Source organism: Myotis myotis, unplaced genomic scaffold (assembly GCF_014108235.1).
Source record: "Myotis myotis isolate mMyoMyo1 unplaced genomic scaffold, mMyoMyo1.p scaffold_m19_p_4, whole genome shotgun sequence".
Lineage (NCBI taxonomy): Eukaryota > Metazoa > Chordata > Mammalia > Chiroptera > Vespertilionidae > Myotis > Myotis myotis.
Window position 1 is genome coordinate 89,863,963 of NW_023416346.1, and position 22,956 is coordinate 89,886,918.

The following is a 22,956-nucleotide window of genomic DNA, read 5'->3' on the forward strand; positions in this document are numbered from 1 at the left end:
ATGAGCTGAAAGTTCCCCACCCCTGATCTAAACCAAAATAACGCTCTTTCTATACTTTGGGCTGTAATTATAGCATAGATCCAAGACATTTGGAATAGTTGCTGTTGATTATTTGATAACTAAAGGCCCGGTGCATGAAAATTCATGCACTGGAGGAGGAGTACCTCAGCCTGGCCTGCCCCCTCTCACAGTCCAGGGGCCCTTAGGGGTGGGAGGCTACCCAGTGATCAAGGGAAGGCAATGTCCCCATCACATCTCTGCTGGTGCCACTGCCGGCAGCCCAAGCCTTGGCCAGCCCAGGTTTCAAATGAAAAACTGTTCAAATAAGTCACTTTCTATTTCCGCATTTAGGGTAAGGGCTTCAAACCCCAATCAAGAAATTCAAGCATATCAGTATACAACGGAGAGCAAGAACTCAAGATGTATTGGGGGGCAGGAAATGAAGAAGACAGTAAACGAGAGAGGGAGGGAAAGTGAAGATGCTAAGTAAATGGACCCATATGGTCAACCAAGTAACAAGTAAATCAATCTTTATTGTTTCTAGTATACATAGTGCTATTCCAACATTGTACAAACTCATTTGCGGTGTAATTCAAGAATTCAAGTGGGCAATGTATTTGACCACTGAGAAAAACTGAGTCTTTATCCTGAGAGTGAGTCACAATTTGTCTTAAAAATAAACAATAACTATCCAAAAGGAAAACAAAAAGTATACACCAAACCCTCTTAACACTAATTATAACCTTGTCTCTCAAAACATTTCCAATTATATGCTCCAAAAACAGTATAATAGAAGAGGAGATACCAAACTCACTTTGTTATGCATCTGAGTCTTTCCACACAAGTAGTAGAGAAGATTCTTTACCCATAATGATTTAGTTACCTACCTAATTCTTACTTAATGTGTTTTCATAAAACCTGCCACAAGAATTTTCAAATAGAAACAATTAGTACCCATTATAATTACCATCTTCTTTCGTAAATCTAGAAGCTCTACATTGTCAGAAACCATTGATTCTCCTCCCAGCCACCCCTAACTGGTATACCTGCTAGGTACAGAGCCAAGTTTTAAAGGGTGAGACTATTTTCAATTTTATCTACTATTATCTACTTCAACTCCTTAAAACAAACCCCCATCTCCAGGAAGATAGAACAAATAATAAGCATACCCATCACTATATAGGACTTAAGGTGTGTACTACATTTTTTCAGTTCACCCAAATTCTACTTGAATTTTAAGACCCAGTGTAAGTTACACCTTTCAAAAAACCTTTCCAAGGCCATCCTATCTAATGGATATCCCCACTTATGGACTATTTTACTAGCTCTCTGTACTACTTGTTTCTCCCTTTTTATATACTAACTAGTATTAGTAGTTCACTGCATCAAGTGTATCTTATCTTAAAATTCTGGCATTTGAAGATGAGAGAGAGACCTGAGGGTGCTTGGCTTGGAGGAGGAAAATTTCAGGGGCACATTATGTCAATATGTATTTTAAATAATTGAAGCTTTATAATATAGAAGAAGAAATAACAATTAACCTGTGTTGTTCCAGAAGGCAGAGTTTGAGGAAGTACATTTTAGGGCTACACAAACAAGTTATAAACATTTGTCACCAACATGCCCACATCTTGTCTCATTTAACTGTAGAAGGATTTTCTAACCATATAAATGGGTAAAAATGGAATAATGTGCCTTACAAAATAATCAGCTCTCTTAATCTGAACTGTTGGAGGTAAATATCCCTTGAGTGGCATGAAAGTAGAAGATTCAAAATGTCCCATTCCAATACTAATGTTATATTGGGTGTGCCCATAAAGTAATGAAGTGAATTTTTCTTTAGGAACAAATCCAAGTTCATACATACATGTGTTCTACTCCAGAGAAATCACCCTAGAAAACTTGAACTTGGTTCCAAATGAAAAAAGTGCTCCACCCTCAGGGAATAAAGACCTATCATTGAAAAGTATAAGCAAAATGTTGTAGGCTCTGGAGATAATCTCAAGGGAGGAGTGCCAAAAACACTCAAGTGCTGTCAGTTTCAGGAGAATAATATGTTTCCTAAAGTGACCAATTTGGAAGGGGGCAATATGCGTTTGCATATTTAACTGCTGGGTTTTTTTAAAGTAAGTATTTATTACTTTATAATAGCAGTCCATATACCATGTCTATCTACTTCAATTACAAGTGACTGTTGGCAAGGGCATTTTCAAGCTGCAAGTATGTATAGTTTGTGTAACATCCTATAAATAGCACAAAATGGCATCAAAGAAAGTGGAAGCTACACTAACACTCTTCCAGGACCAAACTAGAATTGCAATGAAAAGGCAGAAAAACCATCATGAATAACCAACTGGAAATTAGCTTGAGAGAACTCTGATAACTAAGGATGGAAAGTGGACACTGCGTAGATACTGGTAGGAAGTGCAGAGGTGTGAAAGGGCTGGACAGGCTCACACAGGCAGAAGCTGAAGTTCAAGAGGGATATCTCAGCTGTAAGGAGTTGCCACTGAGAACTCTGGGGTCCGATCCCCAAACTGGGCTCCCCAGCCCAGAGCACCAGAACTGAGAAAGGTGGCCACATAACATCTGGCTGTGAAAAGCAACAGGGTTGCTGTCTGCCAGAGAGAGATGGCTTAAATTGCAGGCAATCTCTTAAAGGGTCAATGCACAAAATTTTGTGTGCAGCCACTCACTCTGGCCTCTGGCAGAGGGGAGGCAAAATGGACTAGAGCCCTGTGAGCAGATTCCAGGGTTGGGGGCTTCGGGGCTAAAGCTCAGAGGGCAGCCACCCAGGTTTCCTGTGCTGAGTCATTCACACATACTGCAGAGGACATCTTTCTCCAGCTGACCTTTACCACCCAGGTAACTTTGCCTAGGGGAGGGAGGAGGAAGCAATTACTCCACCCTTTTGGAAAACCTCTTGCCCCACCCTGTGGAGTCTACACCTTGCTGTGGTTGATAGCCTGAGGCTAATTAAGACTGAGAATAACAATCAGACTTCAGGAAGAGTCTGATCTCTGGAGGCTATCAGTCTTTGCTTTATCTCCTTTTGGACTCAGGCTGAGGAAAAGCAGACCTTGGGGCACATCTTGGTCCTTTACAAAAGCACCTATCATAAGCACAGGGAGACACAGGATTTGGATTGCTGATAGCTCAAACAGGGCACTCAGGGCAAGTCACAAACAGCATCTGACACTGTCCTGCAGTAGAGACTGAGAGTCATAGAAGATCTACCTAATACATAGACCCAAACCAAAACAGTCAGCCAAAGTGGGGAGAAACACACACACACATACAACAAGCCCCAAATGAAAGAACAAGAGAATTCTCCAAAACAAGAGTTAAATGAAATGGAGATAAGAAATTTATAACATACAGAGTTTAGACTAATGATTACAAGGATGCTCAACTGCATGAGAAAAGACATAGAAACTATGAAAAAAGAACAGTAAGAAATGAAAACTGACATAGCACTAATGAAGAATACATTGGAAGGAATACACAGAAGATTAGGGAAAGCCTAGGATCAGATCAGTGAATTAGAAGGCAGAGTAGAAAAAAAAATTACTCAATCAGAGAAGCAAAAAGAAAAAACAATTAAAAAATAAGGGGACAGCTTAAACAAACCTTGGGACAACATGAAATGTAACAATATTCACATTTTAGAAGTACTGGAGGGGAAAGAAAATGAGCAAGAGATAGAGAACCTGATTGAAGAAATAATGGCAGAAAACTTCCCTAACCTGGTGAACAAAAAAGTCACACAAGTCCAAGAGGCACAGAGATTCCTGAGCAAGAAGAACCCAAACACACCCATGCCCAGACACAGCATAATTAGAATGCCATGAATGAAAGACAAAGAGAGAATCTTAAAGGCAGCAAGAGAAAAGCAATTTGTTACCTATAAAGGTGCTCCTTAATGCTACCAGCTGATTTCTCATCAGAAATTCTGCAAGTTATAAAGAAATGGCATGAAATATTAAAGATCATGAAAAGCAAGGATCTGAAACCAAGATTACTATATCCAGCCAGGCTATTATTCAAATAGATAGTGAAATAAAGAACTTCCCAGACAAAAAAGGCTAAAGGATTTTATCACCACCAAACCAGCATATCAAAAAATGCTAAAGGGACTTCTATAATAAGAACAAAGACAGAGAAAAATATCATAAAGAATTAAAATGGATGGAGAAACCAAGATGGCGGCATAGGTAAACACCGGAGTTTGCTTCCTCAAACAACCACTTCAAAAATACAACTAAAAGATGGAACGGACATCATCCAGAACCACAGGAAGGCTGGCTGAGTGGAAATTCTCAACTAGAAGGAAAGAGAAAAGCATACCGAGACTCAGAGGAGGCGCAGTGAGGAAATAAAGTACTAAGGTACAGAGGCGCACATGAAGTGGGCTGGCAGCTGAGGGTAGGGTTGTTGTTTTCAATCGGGAGGTAGTCTCAGGCTCTGAGCTCCAGTTCCAGGCCAGTCTCTGGGGACCCAGACTCATATGGGAGAAGCGGGACTGCCTGGCATTGGTTGGAACTCGAGGACAGATTTCTCTCGGAAGAGCTTGCAGCGATTACTGAGACACCGAGAAGCTGAGCCTCTGAGAGCAGCCATAACTGCTAGCCCCGCCCTGTTGATCCCGTGGGACCCACCCTACCCAAGCCCTGCAGGGAGGCTTTTTCTGGATAGCCTAAGGCAGAGGCTAGATTAGCACCTCCCTAGAGATCCAGGAGCCAGTGTACCCAGAGGTCAGAGTGAGACCATCCAGTATGCAGCTCCATGGAACCATAAAGGACACTCTCAGGGGGCAGACTCAGTGAGCACCAAAGCCCCATTGAAGCAAGTCTTGCCCCGGAGGGGTGTCTCCAGCACAGAAGTTCTCCCACTGCAGACACAGCTGATTCTCACAGCCAATTGGCCTGGAGGTCAATTCCTCCCAGTGATACCTACAACAATCAAGGCTTAACTATAACAAGACTGTGCACAAAGACCACAAGGGGGTGCACCAAGAGTGTCCTCCTCAGGTAATTGGGGAGGCTGAACCACTGGGCCCTAGAGGACACTTAGCACAGAAAACCACTTCCCCAGAGGCAGACCCCTGGATACCACATTCGCATGTTTCCAACATTCACGTGTTTCCAGCGCACAGACTTCCAGGGCATAACACTCCATAGGCAGCTTTTGGGAGCTCCTGTGAGCTTCTTCTGGGTGTGATTTTGTACAGACACACGCGTGCTGTCCCACAGTAGGAATTCTGAATTCCCTCTTCCTGAATAAATTCCCACAGACAACCCAGCTGCACAACTTCAGCACCAGGGCCCCTCAGAGTGCATCAGAGCTCTGCTCCAGCAAAGGCATTGCCACAGTCATGCATTTCCAAGGAGCAGGTCCCTTGAGCTCATCTATCCACAGGACATTCTGGGGGAACATCTGTGAGCCCTGGCTGGGTGCGATCTTGGACAAACAGGGACACACTCCCCTAGCAGTAGAAATTCTGAATTCACTCATCCAGGACACTTGCCCACAGACACCTTGATTATGCAGCTTTAGTGCCAGGGCCCTTCAGAGTGGTTCAGCACCCTGCACTGGCAAACGCACTGTGGGTGTCGCCATAAACCACCACTAGGGGCATGCATCTATCCACCACAGGTGCAGCAGCAAAAGCTGAGTCTGCCCACTCCAAAACTATGCAACTCTGGACTCCACAGTCATGCCATTCCAGAAGGCAGGCCTCTGGAGCACCACCACCCCAACAGGCGGTTCTTGGGTGCCACTGTGAATCCCCGCTGGGCATGCACAATTTCAGCAAAGGGCACAAGACAGCAAAAATTGGGACACCCCCCACCAGAACTGCTGACTTCTATACACCGCAACGCCTTTCCAGCTCGCATGCCTACCTCAAGAGAACCCAAATAACTGAAGTCAGGAGCTACACTAGATTACCAAGCCCAGGAGACTTGAGATATTACACCAGTAGCACCATCTCCAAAAGAACCTGAGTAGAAAAGCAAATGGATCTACAATTAAAATGTTACAGCAAACCATGGGAGGACAAAAAAGAAATCCCAAAAGTAAAGAAAAATAGGAATCACCAGAAAGGGAGTTAAATGAAATTGATGCTAGTGACATATCAAAGACAAAATTCAGAGTAATAGTAATAAGGATGCTCAAATGGCTGGATGACAAATACACACAACTCAATGACAAATACACACAACTCAATGAGAATTATAAGGAGCTGAATGAGAATGTCACCAACATGAAAAGGAACAAAGAGGAAATGAAGAACTGCAATAAAGAACACAATGGCTGGAAGAAAATGGCGGAGGTTTAGACGGACGTGTCAGTGCCTTGTCCCGGAGCAGATAAGGGCGAGCAGCTGAAACGGGTAACATACAGCCCGAAAAAGCAGAGGAGATTCAGCTGAGAGACAGTCTGCAGCCAGGAAAGACGGAGAACTCCTAGAAAAAGGGAACGGTTAGAGGCTGAGGTTGAAACCTCTCCGGGTGCATCAGCTCAGCCGCGGAGACCGTGCCATCTTGAGTGGCTGTTACAGGCATCCAGAGACCAGCTACTAACCCGGCAACAACGGCTCTCAAGCAGCGCGACTACGTGAACTCAGAGGAGCCCTGCTTCTCCCCACAGAAAGGTTAGACTTCCCCCAAAGGTGCGGTTTTCAATTTAGGTTGGAGAGTGGAACACGCGCAGGGTGGGGGGAACTCTGCGCCCCACAAAGACCGCGGCCGTTGGAGCCAGCGTGACCCACAAGTGTGGAAGGGCTCCCCCAGGGCTGCTGGCAGAAGGGAATGCTATAAATAAGCCCACAGTTGGACTGGACACAAACGGGAAGCCTCAGATTATGCCAGTTTGCTGGCTACTCGGTGTCAGGAGCCAGAGTGCACGCAGAGACTCCCTGCAGATCTGGAAGGTGGAGCCTTGCGAGTTCGCACAACTTCCCAGGCTCTTAAATCTGTGTGTTTGATTGTTGAACCCAGTGCATGGGATTGCCCAGTTGGGGTCTGTGACAGAGCCTGTGGGGGAAGGTTGTTTTGGGGGAGCCTGGGAAACAGAGCGGGGAGTGACGATTAAAGAACTAGTTCTGGGCGGAGGACTTTCCCAGTTTCAGGTACAATAGAGAACACCTGGTCAGAGAGGTCTTATAGCCTCAGAGGTCAATCCCGACACACTGCCACACAGAGGCAGAGACACAAACTGACTCTTCTGTAAATACAGATAAGGGCTGTCTGGGAAACCAATACAGCCTGCCTTAAAATCAGGACTGGAGTTTGCAGCTCTGTGGAACCATAAAAGACACACTCAGGGGGAAGACTCAGTGAGCACCAAAGCCCCACTGAAGCAAGTCTAGCCCCAGAGGGGTGTCTCCAGCACAGAAGTTCTCCAACTGCAGACACAGCTGATTCTCACAGCCAATTGGCCTGGAGGTCAATTCCTCACAGTGATAACTACAACAATCAAGCCTAAATTACAACAAGACTGTGCACAAAGCCCACAAGGGGGTGCACCAAGAGTGTCTACCTCAGGTAATTGGGACATTTAGCACAGAAAGGAACTCTATCGACACAGCGAAGTATAAAAAATGCCGAGACAAAGAAACAGGACACAAATGACAGAATTGGAGGAAAGCAAACTGCTGGATATAGAGTTCAAAACTACATTTCTAAGGTCTTTAAAGAACTGTCTAGAAGCCGCCAATAAACTTAATAAGGTTCTCGAAAAGACTGGTGAGACCGCCGATAAATGTAGTGAGATCTTCAAGAAGACTGGTGAGACCGCCGATAAATGTAGTGAGATCCTCAAGAAATCTAATGAGACCCTCGATGTTGTGATAAAGGACCAACTATAAATTAAGCATACACTGACTGAACTAAATAATAATATACAGACTCCCAACAACAGACCAGAAGATCGCAAGAATCAAGTCAAAGATTTGAAATACGAAGAAACAAAAAACACCCAAACGGAAAAGCAAAATGAAAAAAGAATCCAAAAATACGAAGATAGTGTAAGGAGCCTCTGGGACAGCTTCAAGCGTACCAAAATCCGAATTATAGGGGTGCCAGAAGAAGAGAGAGAGCAAGATATTGAAAACCTATTTGAAGAAATAATGATAGAAAACTTCCCCTACCTGGTGAAAGAAATAGACTTACAAGTCCAGGAAGCACAGAGAACCCCAAACAAAAGGAATCCAAAGAGGACAACACCAAGACATATCATAATTAAAATGCCAAGAGCAAAAGACAAAGAGAGAATCCTAAAAGCAGCAAGAGAAAGAAAATCAGTTACCTTCAAGGGAGTACCCATATGACTGTCAGCTGATTTCTCAACAGAAACTTTGCAGGCCAGAAGGGAGTGGCAAGAAATATTCAAAGTGATGAATACCAAGAACCTACAACCAAGACTACTTTATCCAGCAAAACTATCATTCAGAAGTGAAGGCCAGATAAAGAGCTTCACAGATAAGAAAAAGCTAAAGGAGTTCATCACCACCAAACCAGTATTATATGAAATGAGGAAAGGTATCCTTTAAGAAGAGGAAGAAGAAGAAAAAGGTAAAGATACAAATTATGAACAACAAATACACATCTATTAACAAGTGAATTTAAAAATCAAGGAAATAAATAATCTGATGAACAGTATGAACTGGTGATTGTAATAGAATCAGGGACATAGAAAGGGAATGGACTATTCTTGGCGGGGGGGTGGGAAGGGGTGTGGGGTGAGGGAAGAGATTGGACAATAATCGTGCACCTATGGATGAGGACAGTGGGTGGGGAGTGAGGGCGGAGGGTGGGGTGGGAACTGGGTGGGGGGAGTTATGATGGGAAAAAAGAGTAACTAATGTAATAATCTGAACAATAAAGATTTAATTAAAAAAAATCAGGACTGTGGCTTACAACACGGAGGAACAGTGTATCAGAGGGAAATTCAACATTCTCCTGAATACCTGGGGTGCCAAAAAGAGGAGCAGAAGATCTGAAGCACCGTCATTACAGCCCATTCTTTAATTATTTTTTTTTAATTATAGTTTCACCTTTTAACTAAGAAACCATTTTTTTCTTTTTTCATCACCTGATTTTACCCTTTTACTTACTACATTTTTATTTTTAACCAGTATTATTACTGCTACCATTTTACCATTTTTTTAAGTGTCATTTTATTTTCTCTTTATTTTATTTTGGGACTAGGGTTCTCCATTCTATTTTCATCGTTCCTTTAGCATCATTTTCCTCTACCTCAATTGGGCCACTGTGCTAAAACCCTCTTCCCCACTTTTCCCCTTTTGATGTCCTGTTTCTCTTACCCTATTCCTGCTTTAGATTTTCCCTATTCTTCTTACCCCCTGTCTAAATTTCACCCTACTTATATATCCCTTTTCCAATCACCTGCTCTAAATCCTTATACACCTCTCCCTTATCTTTCTTAACTATCCAAATTTTTTTTCTCTTCTTTTCTCTATTGTTTTGTTGTTGTTTGCTTGATTGTTGAGTATATTGGTTTTTTTTTTTTTTTTGGATTGTTTGTGAGGTTGTTCTTCTTTTTCTTTTAATTTTTCTGTTTCCCATCCCACGCACCCCCCAGCCGGTTATTTTTGTGCTTCTGTTTTCCCTTGCCTCGCTTGATATTATTGGTTGTTTGTAGTTTGTATTCACTCCGGGGATCCGTTGCTGGAATGTGTTTGGATTAGTGGGGGTTCTATCGGAGTTTTCTCCTCATATGAATAGTCTCCTCCCCTTTTCTACTTCATTCTCTTTTCTCTCTCTCTTTTTTTTTCTGTTTTCTTCTCTATCTTTTTCTCTTCTTTCTTCCTTATCCCCCACCTCTCTTAGCTCGGGTGGCCACCTTTATTTGGGGTTATTAATACCGTAAATACATTTGTGTTCAGTGCCTGGTACGTTGTGCCTTGTTGTGTTGTATTTTGTGCCTTTAAATCAATGCAGCAGATCCAAGGAACAGCAGCCTCCTGATCACCACACGCTCTGTCTGAGGAGCAGCTGCTGTGTGTGAAGCCTCCCTCCACCAGCCAGAAGAGCCACCACAGCTGTGAACAGCACCCATCAGAGGACCTGCTCCCAACAGAGGAGCAGCTGCCACCACAACCGCCCAAAAAACAACCACAGCCCGAGGAGCCACTGCCACCTAGGGAGCAGCCACTGAACGACTCAATATCTATATATGTCAGTGAGATCAAACATGGATAGACAAAGAACTCCTCAAAGGAAAGAAAAGAAGGACTCGCCAGAAAAGCAGCTAAGTGATACAGAGGCATGCAACATGACAGAAAAAGAATTCAGAATAACGGTCCTAGAGTACATAAACCGGATGGAGGAAAAAATCAACAACTTATGCAAGAAGCTAGAAGAAACAGATGAAAAAATCAACAACTTAAGTAAGACCCAAGAAGAAATGAAGAGCGATATAGCTGGAACAAAAAACACCATTGAAAGTATCAAGAGTAGACTAGGAGAAGAGGAAGACAGAATTAGTGAATTAGAAGACAAGGAAGCAAAACACACCCAAACTGTACTGCAATTGGAGAAAAAAATTAAAAGACAGGAGGAGAGCCTAAGGGAGCTTTGGGACAACATGAAACGAAACAACATACGAATAATAGGGGTGCCAGAACAACAGAAAGAGGAAAAAGGATTAGAAAACCTATTCGAAGCAATAATATAAGAAAACTTCCCTGAGGTGGGGAAGAAAAAAGTCACACAAGCACAGAGAGTCCCAAGCAAGGTGAACCCAAAAAGACCCACAACAAGACACATCATAATTACCATGGCAAATGTTCAGGACAAAGTGAGACTCTTACAGGCTGCAAGAGAGAGACGGAAAGTTACATACAAGGGATCTCCCATTAGATTATCAAATGATTTCTCAACAGAAAAACATCAGGCCAGAAAAGAATGGACGGAAATTTACAAAGTGATGCAGAGCAAAGGACTGAATCCAAGAATACTCTATCCAGCAAGGCTATCATTCAAAATTGAAGGGGAAATAAGAAGCTTCATAGACAAAAAAAAGGCTAAGGGAGTTTATCACCACCAAGCCAGCAATGCAAGAAATGCTAAAGGGACTGGTGTAAAAGAAGAAATAAAAAGCTCAGAAAGAAAACTTCCACACAAAAAAAGAAATGGCTATAAACAAGTACCTTTCAATAATAACTTTAAATGTAAACGGGCTAAATGCTCCAACCAAAAGACATCGAGTGGCTGAATGGATAAAAAATCATGACCCATACATTTGTTGTCTAAAAGAGACCCACCTCAAGAGAAGGGACTCACACAGACTGAAAGTGAAAGGATGGAAAAATATCTTTCAGGGAAATGGAAAGGAAAAGAAAGCTGGGGTAGTAATACATATATCAGACAAAATAGACCTCAAAGTAAAGGCCATAACAAGAGATACGGAAGGCCACTTCATAATACGAAAGGGATCAATACAACAAGAAGATATAACCCTGATAAACATATATGCACCCAATGCAGGAGCACCCAAATACATAAAAAAACTCCTGGAAGATATCAAAGGAGAGACCAACAACAATACAATCATAGTAGGGGACTTTAATACACCACTGACATCACTGGATAAATCCTCTAGACAAACAATCAGCAAAGAAGCAGCAATCCTAAAGCAGTCACTAGATCAGATGCACTTAATTGACATCTTCAGAACACTTCACCCCACAGCCACGGAATATACAATCTACCCAAGTGATCATAGGACAGATTCAAAATTAGACCACATATTGGGTCACAAACAAAGTCTCCCCAAATTCAAGAAGATTGAAATCATACCATGCATCTTCTCAGACCACAATGGCATATTAGAAATAAACTACAATAAAAACAACCAAAATACTCAAACACTTGGAAGCTGAATAGCATGTTATTAAATATTGATTGGGTTACCAATGACATCAAAGAAGAAATTCAAAACATCCTGGAAACTAGTGAGAATGAAAACACAATCCAAAACCTATGGGACACAATGAAAGCAATCCTGAGAGGGAACTTTATAGCTCTACAGGCCTATCTCAAAAAACAAGAAAAAATGGTAGTAAATCATCTAACTCTACAACTCAAAGAATTAGAAAGAGAGCAACAAGAAAACCCCAGAGTGAGCAGAAGGAAGGAGATAATAAAGATTAGAGAAGAAATAAATGACATTGAGACCAAAAAAATAATACAGAAAATCAATGAAACCAAGAGCTTGTTCGTTGAAAGGATTAACAAGATTGACAAACCTCTAGCAAGGCTCACCAAGAAACAAAGAGAGAGGACCCAAATAAACAAAATCAGAAACGATAGGGGCGAAATAACAACAGACCCCACAGAAATACAAATGATTGTTAAAAATACTATGGACAGCTCTACTCCAACAAACTAGACAACCTGGAGGAAATGGACAAATTCCTAGAAAAATACAACATTCCAAAACTCAATCAGGAAGAATCTAAAAATCTCAACAGGTCAATAACTATGGAAGAAATTGAAGCAGTCATCAAAAAGCTTCAGCAAACAAAAGCCCAGGACCAGACGGCTTCACAGGGGAATTTTACCAAACATTCAAGGAAGAACTAAAACCTATCCTCCTCAGACTACTACAAAAATTTCAAGAGGAAGGAATACTTCCAAGCTGATTCTATGAAGCCAGCATCACCCTAATACCAAACCCAGGTAAAGAAAACACAGTGAAAGAGAATTACAGGCCAATATCCCTCATGAACATAGATGCCAAAATCCTCAACAAAATCTTAGCAAATCGGATCCAGCAGTACATCAGAAAGATCATACACCATGACCAAGTAGGATTTATCCCAGGGATGCAAGGATGGTACAATATCGGCAAATCAATAAACGTGATACATCACATAGACAAACTGAAAGAAAAAAACCACATGGTCATATCAATTGATGCAGAAAAAGCATTTGACAAAATCCAACACCCATTTTTGATAAAAATTCTCAGCAAGGCGGGAGTCGAAGGATCATACCTCAACATAATTAAAGCCATATATGACAGGCCCACAGCCAACATCATACTCAATGGGCAAAAAGTAACACCATTTTCCCTAAGAACAGGAACAAGACAGGGATGCCCCCTCTCACCACTCCTGTTCAACATAGTACTGGAAATATTGGCCATTGCAATTAGACAATAATAAGAAATAAAAAGGCATCCAAATTGGAAAAGAGGAAGTAAAACTGTCCTTATTTGCAGACGACATGATATTATACATCCAAAACCCTAGAGACTCCATCAAAAAACTACTAGACTTAATACATGAATTTGGCAATGTAGGAAGATACAAAATTAACCCCAAGAAATCTGAGGCATTTCTATACACCAATAGTGAACTTTCAGAAAGAGAGATTACAAAAACAATCCCATTTACTATCGCACCAATAAAATTAAGCTACTTAGGAATAAACTTAACTAAAGTGGTAAGAGACCTCTACTCAGAAAACTACAGGACATTGAAAAAAGAGATAGAGGAAGACATAAACAGATGGAAGAACATACCGTGTTCATGCATTGGTAGAATCAACATCATTAAAATGTCCATACTACCCAAAGCAATCTATAAATTCAACGCACTTCCCATTAAAATACCAATGGCATACTTCACAGATCTAGAACGAACTCTCCAAAAATTCATCTGGAATAAAAAAGACCCCGAATTGCTGCAGCAATCCTGAGAAAGAACAAAGTAGGTGGGATCTCAATACCACATATCAATATGTATTACAAAGACACTGTTCTCAAAACTGCCTGGTATTGGCACAAGAACAGGCATATAGATCAATAGAATAGAATAGATATTGGCCCAAACTGATATGCTCAATTAATATTTGACAAAGGAGGCAAGAACATACAATGGATCCAGGATAGTCTCTTCAATAAATGGTGTTGGGAAAATTGGACAGATACATGGAAGAAAATGAAACTAGACCACCAACTTACACCATACACAAAAATAAACTCAAAATGGATAAAGAACTTAAATGTATGACAGGAAACCATAAAAATTCTAGAAGAATCCAAAGGAAATATTATCTCAGATATATGCCGAAGCAATTTCTTCACTGATACAGCTCCTAGGCCACTTGAAACTAAAGAGAAAATGAACAAATGGGACTACATCAAAATAAAAACCTTCTTCACAGCAAAAGAAACCATCAAAAAAACAAGAAAGCCCACTTCTTGGGAAAACGTATTTGCCAATGTCATATCTGATAAGGGCCTAATCTCCAAAATTTATAGGTAACTCATACAACTTAACAAAAGGAAGATAAAGAATCCAATCAAAAAATGGGCAAAGGACCTACATAGACACCTTTCAAAAGAGGACATTCAGAAAGCCAAGAGACATATGAAAACATGCTCAAAGTCACTAATCATCTGAGAGATGCAAATCAAAACAACAATGAGGTACCATCTCACACCTGTCAGAATGGCTATCATCAACAAATCAACAAACAATAAGTCCTGGAGAGGATGTGGAGAAAAAGGAACACTCATGCACTACTGGAGGGAATGCAGACTGGTGCAGCCACTATGGAAAACACTATGGAGTTTCCTCAAAAAACTAAAAATAGAACTCCCATTTGACCCTGTGATCCCACTTCTAAGAATATATCCCAAGAAACCAGAAACACCAACCAGAACGGATATGTGCACCCATATGTTCATAGCAGCACAATTCACCATAGCTAAGATCTGGAAACAGCCTAAGTGCCCATCAGTAGATGAATGGAATAGAAAACTGTGGTACATCTACACGATGGAATACTATGTTGCTGTAAAAAAGAAGGAACTCTTACCATTTGCAACGGCATGGATGGAACTGGAGAGCATTATGCTAAGTGAAATAAGCCAGTCAATGAAGGAAAAATACCACATGATCTCACTCATTCGTGGATAATAGAGACCATAATAAACTTTTCAACGATAATAGATACAGAGGTAGAGCTGCCTCAAACAGATTGTCAAACTGCAGCGGGCAGGCCGGGGAGGGTTGGAGGGCATGAGGGAGGGGGTCAAGAGATCAACCGAAGGATTTGTATGTATGCGTATAAGCATAATCAATAGACATAAGACACGGGGGGGGGGTAGGGGAGACCAGGGGGTTTCAAGGGCGGGGGGGGGATAAGGTCACATATGTAATACCCTTTGTAATACTTTAAGCAATTAAAAAACAAAAAAACGAAATTGAAGGTGGAATCAGGAGCTTCACAGTCAAAAAAGGGTTAAGAGAGGTTATTACCACCAAGCTAGCAATGCAAGAAATGCTAAAGGGAGTGCTGTAAAAAGAAGAAACAGAAAGGCAAGAAGAAAAACAAACATTAAGAATAAAAATGATGACAAACAAGTACTTAATAATATCATTAAATATAAATGGATTAAATGCTCTAATCAAAACACTTCGGATAGCTGAATAGATAAGAAAACATGAACCATATATTTGCTGTCTATGAGAGACTCACCTCAGAGCAAGAGATTCACACAGACTGAGAGTGAAGGGATGGAAAAAAATTTTTCAGTCAAATTAAAAGGAGAAAAAAAGCTGGGGTTTCAATACTTATATCTGACAAAAGAGACCTCAAAGTAAAGGGCATAACAAGAGATAAGTAAGGCCACTACATAATACTAAAGGGAGCAATTCAACAAGAAGATAAAACTTTGGTAAACATATATGCATCCATTACAGGAGCACCCATATAATTGAAACAACTTCTGGAAGATATCAAGGGAGAGATCCATAGCAATACAGTCATAATAGGGGACTTCACTACCCCACTGACACCACTGGATAAATCCTCTAAATAAAAAATCAGCAATGAAACAGCATTCCTAAATGACTGACTAGGTCAGATGGACTTAATTGACATCTTCAGAATATTTCACCCCAAACCTACAGAATATACATTCTTCTCCAGTGCACATGGGAGAGTTTCAAAGATAGACCACATTTTAGGACACAGGCAAAGTCTCTCCAAATTCAAGAGGATAGAAATCTTAACAAGCATCTTCTCAGATCACAATGGCATAAAACTAGAAATCAACTACAATAAAAACGTTGAAAAAAATCAAACACTTGGAGGCTAAATAGCATGCTATTAAACAATGACTGGGTTACCAAAGAGAACAAAGAAGAAATAAAATGCATCCTGGAAACAAATGACAATGAAAACAAACCAATCCAAAATCTATGGAACATAATGAAAGCAGTCCTGAGAGGGAAGTTCATAGCTCTACAGGCTCACCTCAAAAATCAAGAAAAACTGGTAATAAATAATTTAGCCCTACAACTCATAGAGTTAGAAAGAGAACAACTAGAAAATCCCACAGTATCCAGAAGGAATGAAATAATAAAAATCAGAGCAGAAATAAATGACATAGAGACAAAAAAAAAAAATACAAAAGATCAATGAAACCTAGAGCTGGTTCTTTGAAAGGCTTAACAAGATTGATGAACCTATCCCCAGGCTCACCAAAAAGCAAAAAGAGAGGACCCAAATAAACAAAATCAGAAATGAAAGCGGTGAAGTAACAACTGACACTACTGATATACAAAGGATTGTCAAAGAATACTATGAACAACTCTACTCCAACAAATTGGACAACCTCGACGAAATGGACACATTCCTAGAAAAATACAAGCTTCCAAAAACTCAATCAGGAAGAATCAAAAAACCTGAATAGAACAATAACTACTGATGAAATGGAAACAGTAATCAAAATGCTTCCAGGAAACAGAAGCCTGGGGCCAGATGGCTTCACAGGGAAGTTTTACCGAACATTCAAAGAAGGACTAAAGCCAATCCTTCTCAGACTATTCCAAAAAATTCAAGAGGAAGGCACACTTCCAACCTCTTTCTATGAAGCCAGCATTACCCTAAGTCCAAAACCAGATAAAGACACCACAAAGAAAGGGAATTACAGGCCAATATCCCTGATGAACATAGATGCTAAAATCCTCAACAAAATTCTAGCAAACTGGATCCAGCATTACATTAGAAAGATCATACACCATGACCAAGTGGGAATTATTTAAGGAATGCAAGGCTAATACAATATCTGCAAATCAATAAATGTGATACATCACATAAACAAATTGAGACAAAAATCACATAATCATATTGATTGATGCAGAAAAGGCATTTGAGAAAGTCCAACACCCTTTTCTGATAAAAACGCTCAGCCAATTGGGAAGAGGGATCATACCTCAACATAACAAAAGCCTTATATGATAAACCCACAACCAACATCATACTCAATGGGCAAAAACTAAAACAATTTACCTTAAGAACAGGAACAAGACAGGGAGTCCCACTTTCACCACTCCTGTTGGACCTAGTATTGGAAGTGCTAACCAAAGCAATCAGACAAGAAGAAGAAATAAAAGGCACGCAAATTGAAAAAGAAGAAGTAAAATTGTCATTATTCGCAGATGACATGATACCATACTTAGAAAAGCCCAAAGCAGTGGCTCTTAACCTTCCTAATGCCACGGCCCCTTAATACAGTTCCTCATGTTGTGGTTACCCCCAACCATAAAATTATTTTCGTTGCTACTTCATAACTGTAATTTTGCTACTGTTATGAATCATAATGTAAATATCTGAAATGCAGGATGTATTTTCATTGTTTGCGATCCACAAGTTGAGAAGCCATGCCCTAAAGACTCTATCAAAAAATTATTAGACCTAATAAATTAATTTGGCAATGTAGCAGGATACAAAATTAAAACCAAGTAATCTATGGCATTTTTATATGCCAATAGTGAACTTACTGAACAAGAAATTAAAGAAACCAATCCCATTTACCATTGCACCAAAAAAATTAAGATACCTAGGAATAAACTTCACTAAGGAGGTAAAAGACCTGTACCCAGAAAACTACAAGGCATTGAAAAAAGAGATAGAGGAAAACATAAACAGATGGAAGAACATACCATGTTCATGGATTGGTAGAATCAACATCATCAAAATGTTCGTACTACCCAAAGCAATCTATAGATTCAATGCACTCCCATTAAAATACCAATAGCATATTTCACAGATTTAGAAAGAACTCTCCAAAAATTCATCTGGAATAAAAATAATCCCCGAATAGTTGCTGCCATCCTGAGAAAGAATAACAAAGTAGGTGGGATCTCAATACCTGATATAAAGCTGTATTACAAAGCCACTGTTCTTAAAACAGCCTGGTACTGGCACAAGAACAGACATATAGATCAATGGAAAAGAATAGAGAACCCAGAAATTGACCCAAACCATTATGCTCAATTAATATTTGACAAAGGAGACAAGAACATACAGAGTCATCAAGACAGTCTTTTCAATAAATGGTAATGGGAAATTTGGTCAGACACATGCAAAAAAATAAAACTAGACCACCAAATTAGACCACACACAAAAATAACTCAAAATGGATAAAGGACTTAAACGTAACACGGGAAACCATAAAAATATTAGAGGAATCCACAGGTAGCAAAATCTCAGGTATATGCCAAGGAATTTCTTCACTGACTCAGCTCCTAGGGCAATGGAAACTAAAGGGAAAATAAACAAATGGGACTACATCAAAATAAAAAGTTTCTGCACAGCAAAAGAAACCATCAACAAAACAACAAGAAAACCCACTGCATTGGAGGACATATTTGCCAATGATATCTCTGATAAAGGTTTAATCTCCAACCTTTACAGGGAACTCATAAAACTTAACAAAAGGAAGATAAACACCCCAATCAAGAAATTGGCAATAGACTTAAATAGACACTTTTTGAAAGAGGATATACATAAGGCTGAGAGACATTTGAAAACATGCTCAAAGTCACTAATCATCCAAGCGATGCAAATCAAAATGACAATGAGGTACCATCTCACACCTGTCAGAATGGCTATCATCAACAAATCTACAAATGACAAATGCTGGCGAGGATGTGGAGAAAAAGGAACCCTCGTTCACTGCTGGTGGGAATGCAAACTGGTGCAGCCACTGTGGAGAACAGTATGGAGTTTCCTCAAAAAAATAAAAGTGGAACTTCATTTGACCCAGTGATTCCACTTGTAGGAATATATCCCAAGAAACCAGAAACACCAATCAGAAAGGATACATTCACCCCTATGCTCATAGCAGCACAATTTACAATAGCTAAGATTTGGAATCAGCCTAAGTGCCCATCAGCAGATGAATGGATTAAGAAACTGTGGTACATCTACACAATGGAATACTATGCTGCAGTAAAAAGGAAGGAACTCCTACCATTTGCAACAGCATGGATGGAGCTAGAGCATTATGCTAAGTGAAATAAGTCAGTCAGAGAAAGATAAACATCACATGCTCTCACTCATTTGTGTATTATAATGAACAACATAAACCAATGAACAAAAACAGATGTAGAGACACAGAAGCATTGATCAGATGCTCAAAATTCAGACAGAAGGTAGGGGAGGGTGGGAGTGAGGGGAGACATCATCCAAAGAACTTGTATTCATGCATATAAGCATAAGTGATGGATGTGGACAACAGGGGATGAGGGTGAAGGCAGGATTAAGGGGATGAGGGGACATTGGGAGGATAAAGACACATTTGTAATATCTTAATCAATAAAGGGGAAAAATTACAAAAAAACCTCTCAACTAGGTAGGAATAGGAGGATCATACCTCAAGATAATCAAGGCTATATATGACAAACCTACAGCCAACATCATATTCAATGTGCAAAAACTGAAATCATTTCCCCTGGAACAGAACAAGACAGGCATGTCCACTTTCACCACTCTTATTCAAATAGTACAGACATTCTAGCCACAGCAATCAGAAAAGAAGAAAACATAAATGGCATCCAACTTGGAAATGAGGAAGTAAAACTGTCATTATTCACAGAAGGCATGGTACTGTACATAAAAAAACCCTACAGATTCCACCAAAAACTACTAGAGTTAATAAATGAAATCAGCAAAGTAGCAGCATACAAAATTAACATCCAGAAATTGATGGCATTTTTATAGAAAATACAAACAAGTAGAAGCATATACCATGTCAATGGATTAGAAGAATTGACATTTTTAAAATATCCATATTACCCTAAGCAATTTGTAGATTCCACGCTATCCCTATTAAAATACCAATGACATGTTTCACAGACCTAGAACAAATACTACAAAAATTTATATGGAACCAAAAAGACCCCCAAATAGTCCCAGCAATCTTGAAAAAGAAGAAGAAAGTTGGAGGGATCACAATACTAGATATCATGTTATACTACAAAGCCATTGTACTCAAAACAACCTAGTACTGGCACAAGAACAGGCATATAACCCTAGCCGGTTTGGCTCAGTGGATAGAGTGTTGGCCTGAGGACTGAACGGCCCCGGGTTCGATTCCGGTCAAGGGTACATGCCTGGGTTCTGGCTCGATCCCTAGTAGAGGGCATGAAGGAGGCAGTTGATCAATGATTCTCTCATCATCCCTTTCTCTCTGAAATTTATATATATAGACCAATGGAGCAGAACAGAGAACCCAGAAGTCGACCCAATCCATTTTGCTCAATTAATATTTGACCAATGAGGCAATAGCATACAATATTGTAAAGATAGTCTCTGTAATAAATACTCCAATTTTTAATATGTACAAGTCCCAAGATGTAAAAACTTCTAGGGAACTAAATAAAAGCATAATTCCAAATACTGGTATAGGTGTATAAAAAGTCAATTATTCTATTAACTGGATAACATACTTTTTCAAGGCAGATAGCATCTGATTCTTTGCTGTGAACAAAATTAAAGGAAGCTGTTCAGATTATAAATCATTAAAATAGGTTTTGATAATAAATCATTATAATTTGCAGCAAATAAGTTAAAAGAAGTTCAAAGAAGCAGGTAAGATTGGTAAACAAAACTTACATTCCCAACCATTTACATAAGCAAGTATATAATCACTTATATCTTGAAAATAGAAAAACATAAAGAAAACTGGTGCTAAACCTATAAGACTCTGGCAATAATTAATATTAATCCATATATATACCAACTAATTGAAAAAAACATATTAATTTCATAAATATATTTGCTATAAAGGTTTTATAATTTTAATGAAGGCTCAATCCAGAACTTTTAACCCTTAGGTAGTTAGGGCATCAGGAAAATTCTTTCTTTTTTTAATCTATCTATAGTTCAAAACAGCTTGTGATACAATACCTTAAGAAGTAAAAGAGCCATAGAAGTTTAGACAAACAAGAACAGCATCATTTGCACTTCATGGAAGCATGATTCAGTTTTTTAATATAATTTAGTTATTCAATATTCAGACATTCAATATTTAGCACCTAATGTATCAGGGTAGTATTGTTTAGGTCTATGTAAGGTTTCAAAATGAACAAAGCAAGGGCTTCATCTTCTCAGAGTGTATAATTTGGTTAACTAGGATAAGAATGTAAAGATTTCAATAAGTAGAGATGGAATATTAATGTAGGACACAGGTGGATGAAATATCATGGGTGTGGATGAAAGAAAATGACTGATGAAGAACAATACTGAGAAATACCAAGTACTGAGTAAGTTCAAGCTATATAGTTCTGTTAGATAACAAATTTATTTTAAATCAACTAAAATTAGATAAAAATTAATTTAAAAAGGCACCTTAACACAAATAAAAAATAGACCAATTTTAACCAGATTTTTACTGATTAAAATAATTTTGGCAGGGACAAGGCAGGCTATATTATATGGGTAAGTAGATAATGAGAGCCTCCAGACCCAAGACAATCATTGGCTTCAGGCCATAAATATTTGTGTATATTGGTGGAGCCATTAAGTCAATGAAGAGTGAAAAAATATTGGGAAGGCTAGATTACACAGCATTGCAAAAAGGTCTAATGTGTACTGGAAAATAACCTTTCAGATTAATATTTGAGGAGTACTGGTGGGAATATTCAAGAAGAGAATTGAGGGGCAAAGAATGAAGTCAGAAACATTTCTCTCTATGTTAAGATGGGAACTTTCCCATCATGTCAGGTTTTCTTAATTAGGAAAGCTATATTTTGGCTTGGGGAAAAATGTATTTGCTGGTGTGCCTAAGCTCCTTCATATAAAATTGAATTATCAAGGTCTTCTGGAAGGAAAGCTTCACTGTGATCCCCAGCTATCTTGTAATGCTCCTCACTCAGGTATGCTGTAACAAATCAAACCCACACAAATCATATTTGTTACAAGTTGGGTACCAAAAGGATAGCAATCAGGAGGAGAAGGAAATGGGTTTGGGAAATTAAAATAAAGGAGAGAGGCAGGAGAATGTCAGTGCCTTGGAGGACTCTCAGAATATACCTGAATTCAGAGGGCTACATATCTGCCTCCTTTTTGCTAACCTGACAAGTGTTTATAGGTCTGGGGTGGGAGGTTTCAGAATGGAGAAATGGAGACAGTTTCCTAGGCCACTATTAAAGTTGATTTTTTGAAATAGTATTCCCAGAAATATTACTATGACTCTCTTTTCTCTTGTGAATTTACAAGCAAATATGGGGATCAATTTAAGAGATGAAAGGGACATGACAACAGAATATAATATATGATCCTAGAATAGGTCTTCAACTAAAGAAAAATATTCTATGGACATTATTGGGTCAATTGACAAAATAGGAGTACATAAGATAAAGTATTATCTCAATGCTAAACTTACTGAATTTGATGACTGTACTGTGATTAGTTAAGAAAATTTTCTTATTCTTTGGAAGCATACACTAAAATTGTTAGGTTAAAGGGCCATTAGATATGCAACCTATTCTCAAGTGGCTGAGGAAAAAGACTCTGGAAATTACCAAATGCTTGCAGCAATCCAGGGAGCATTTATTCAAGAAAAATGGTTTCATCACAGTAAAAACAGTGAGCTTTGTTAGTTTTTAAAACTTTTCTTATTCCC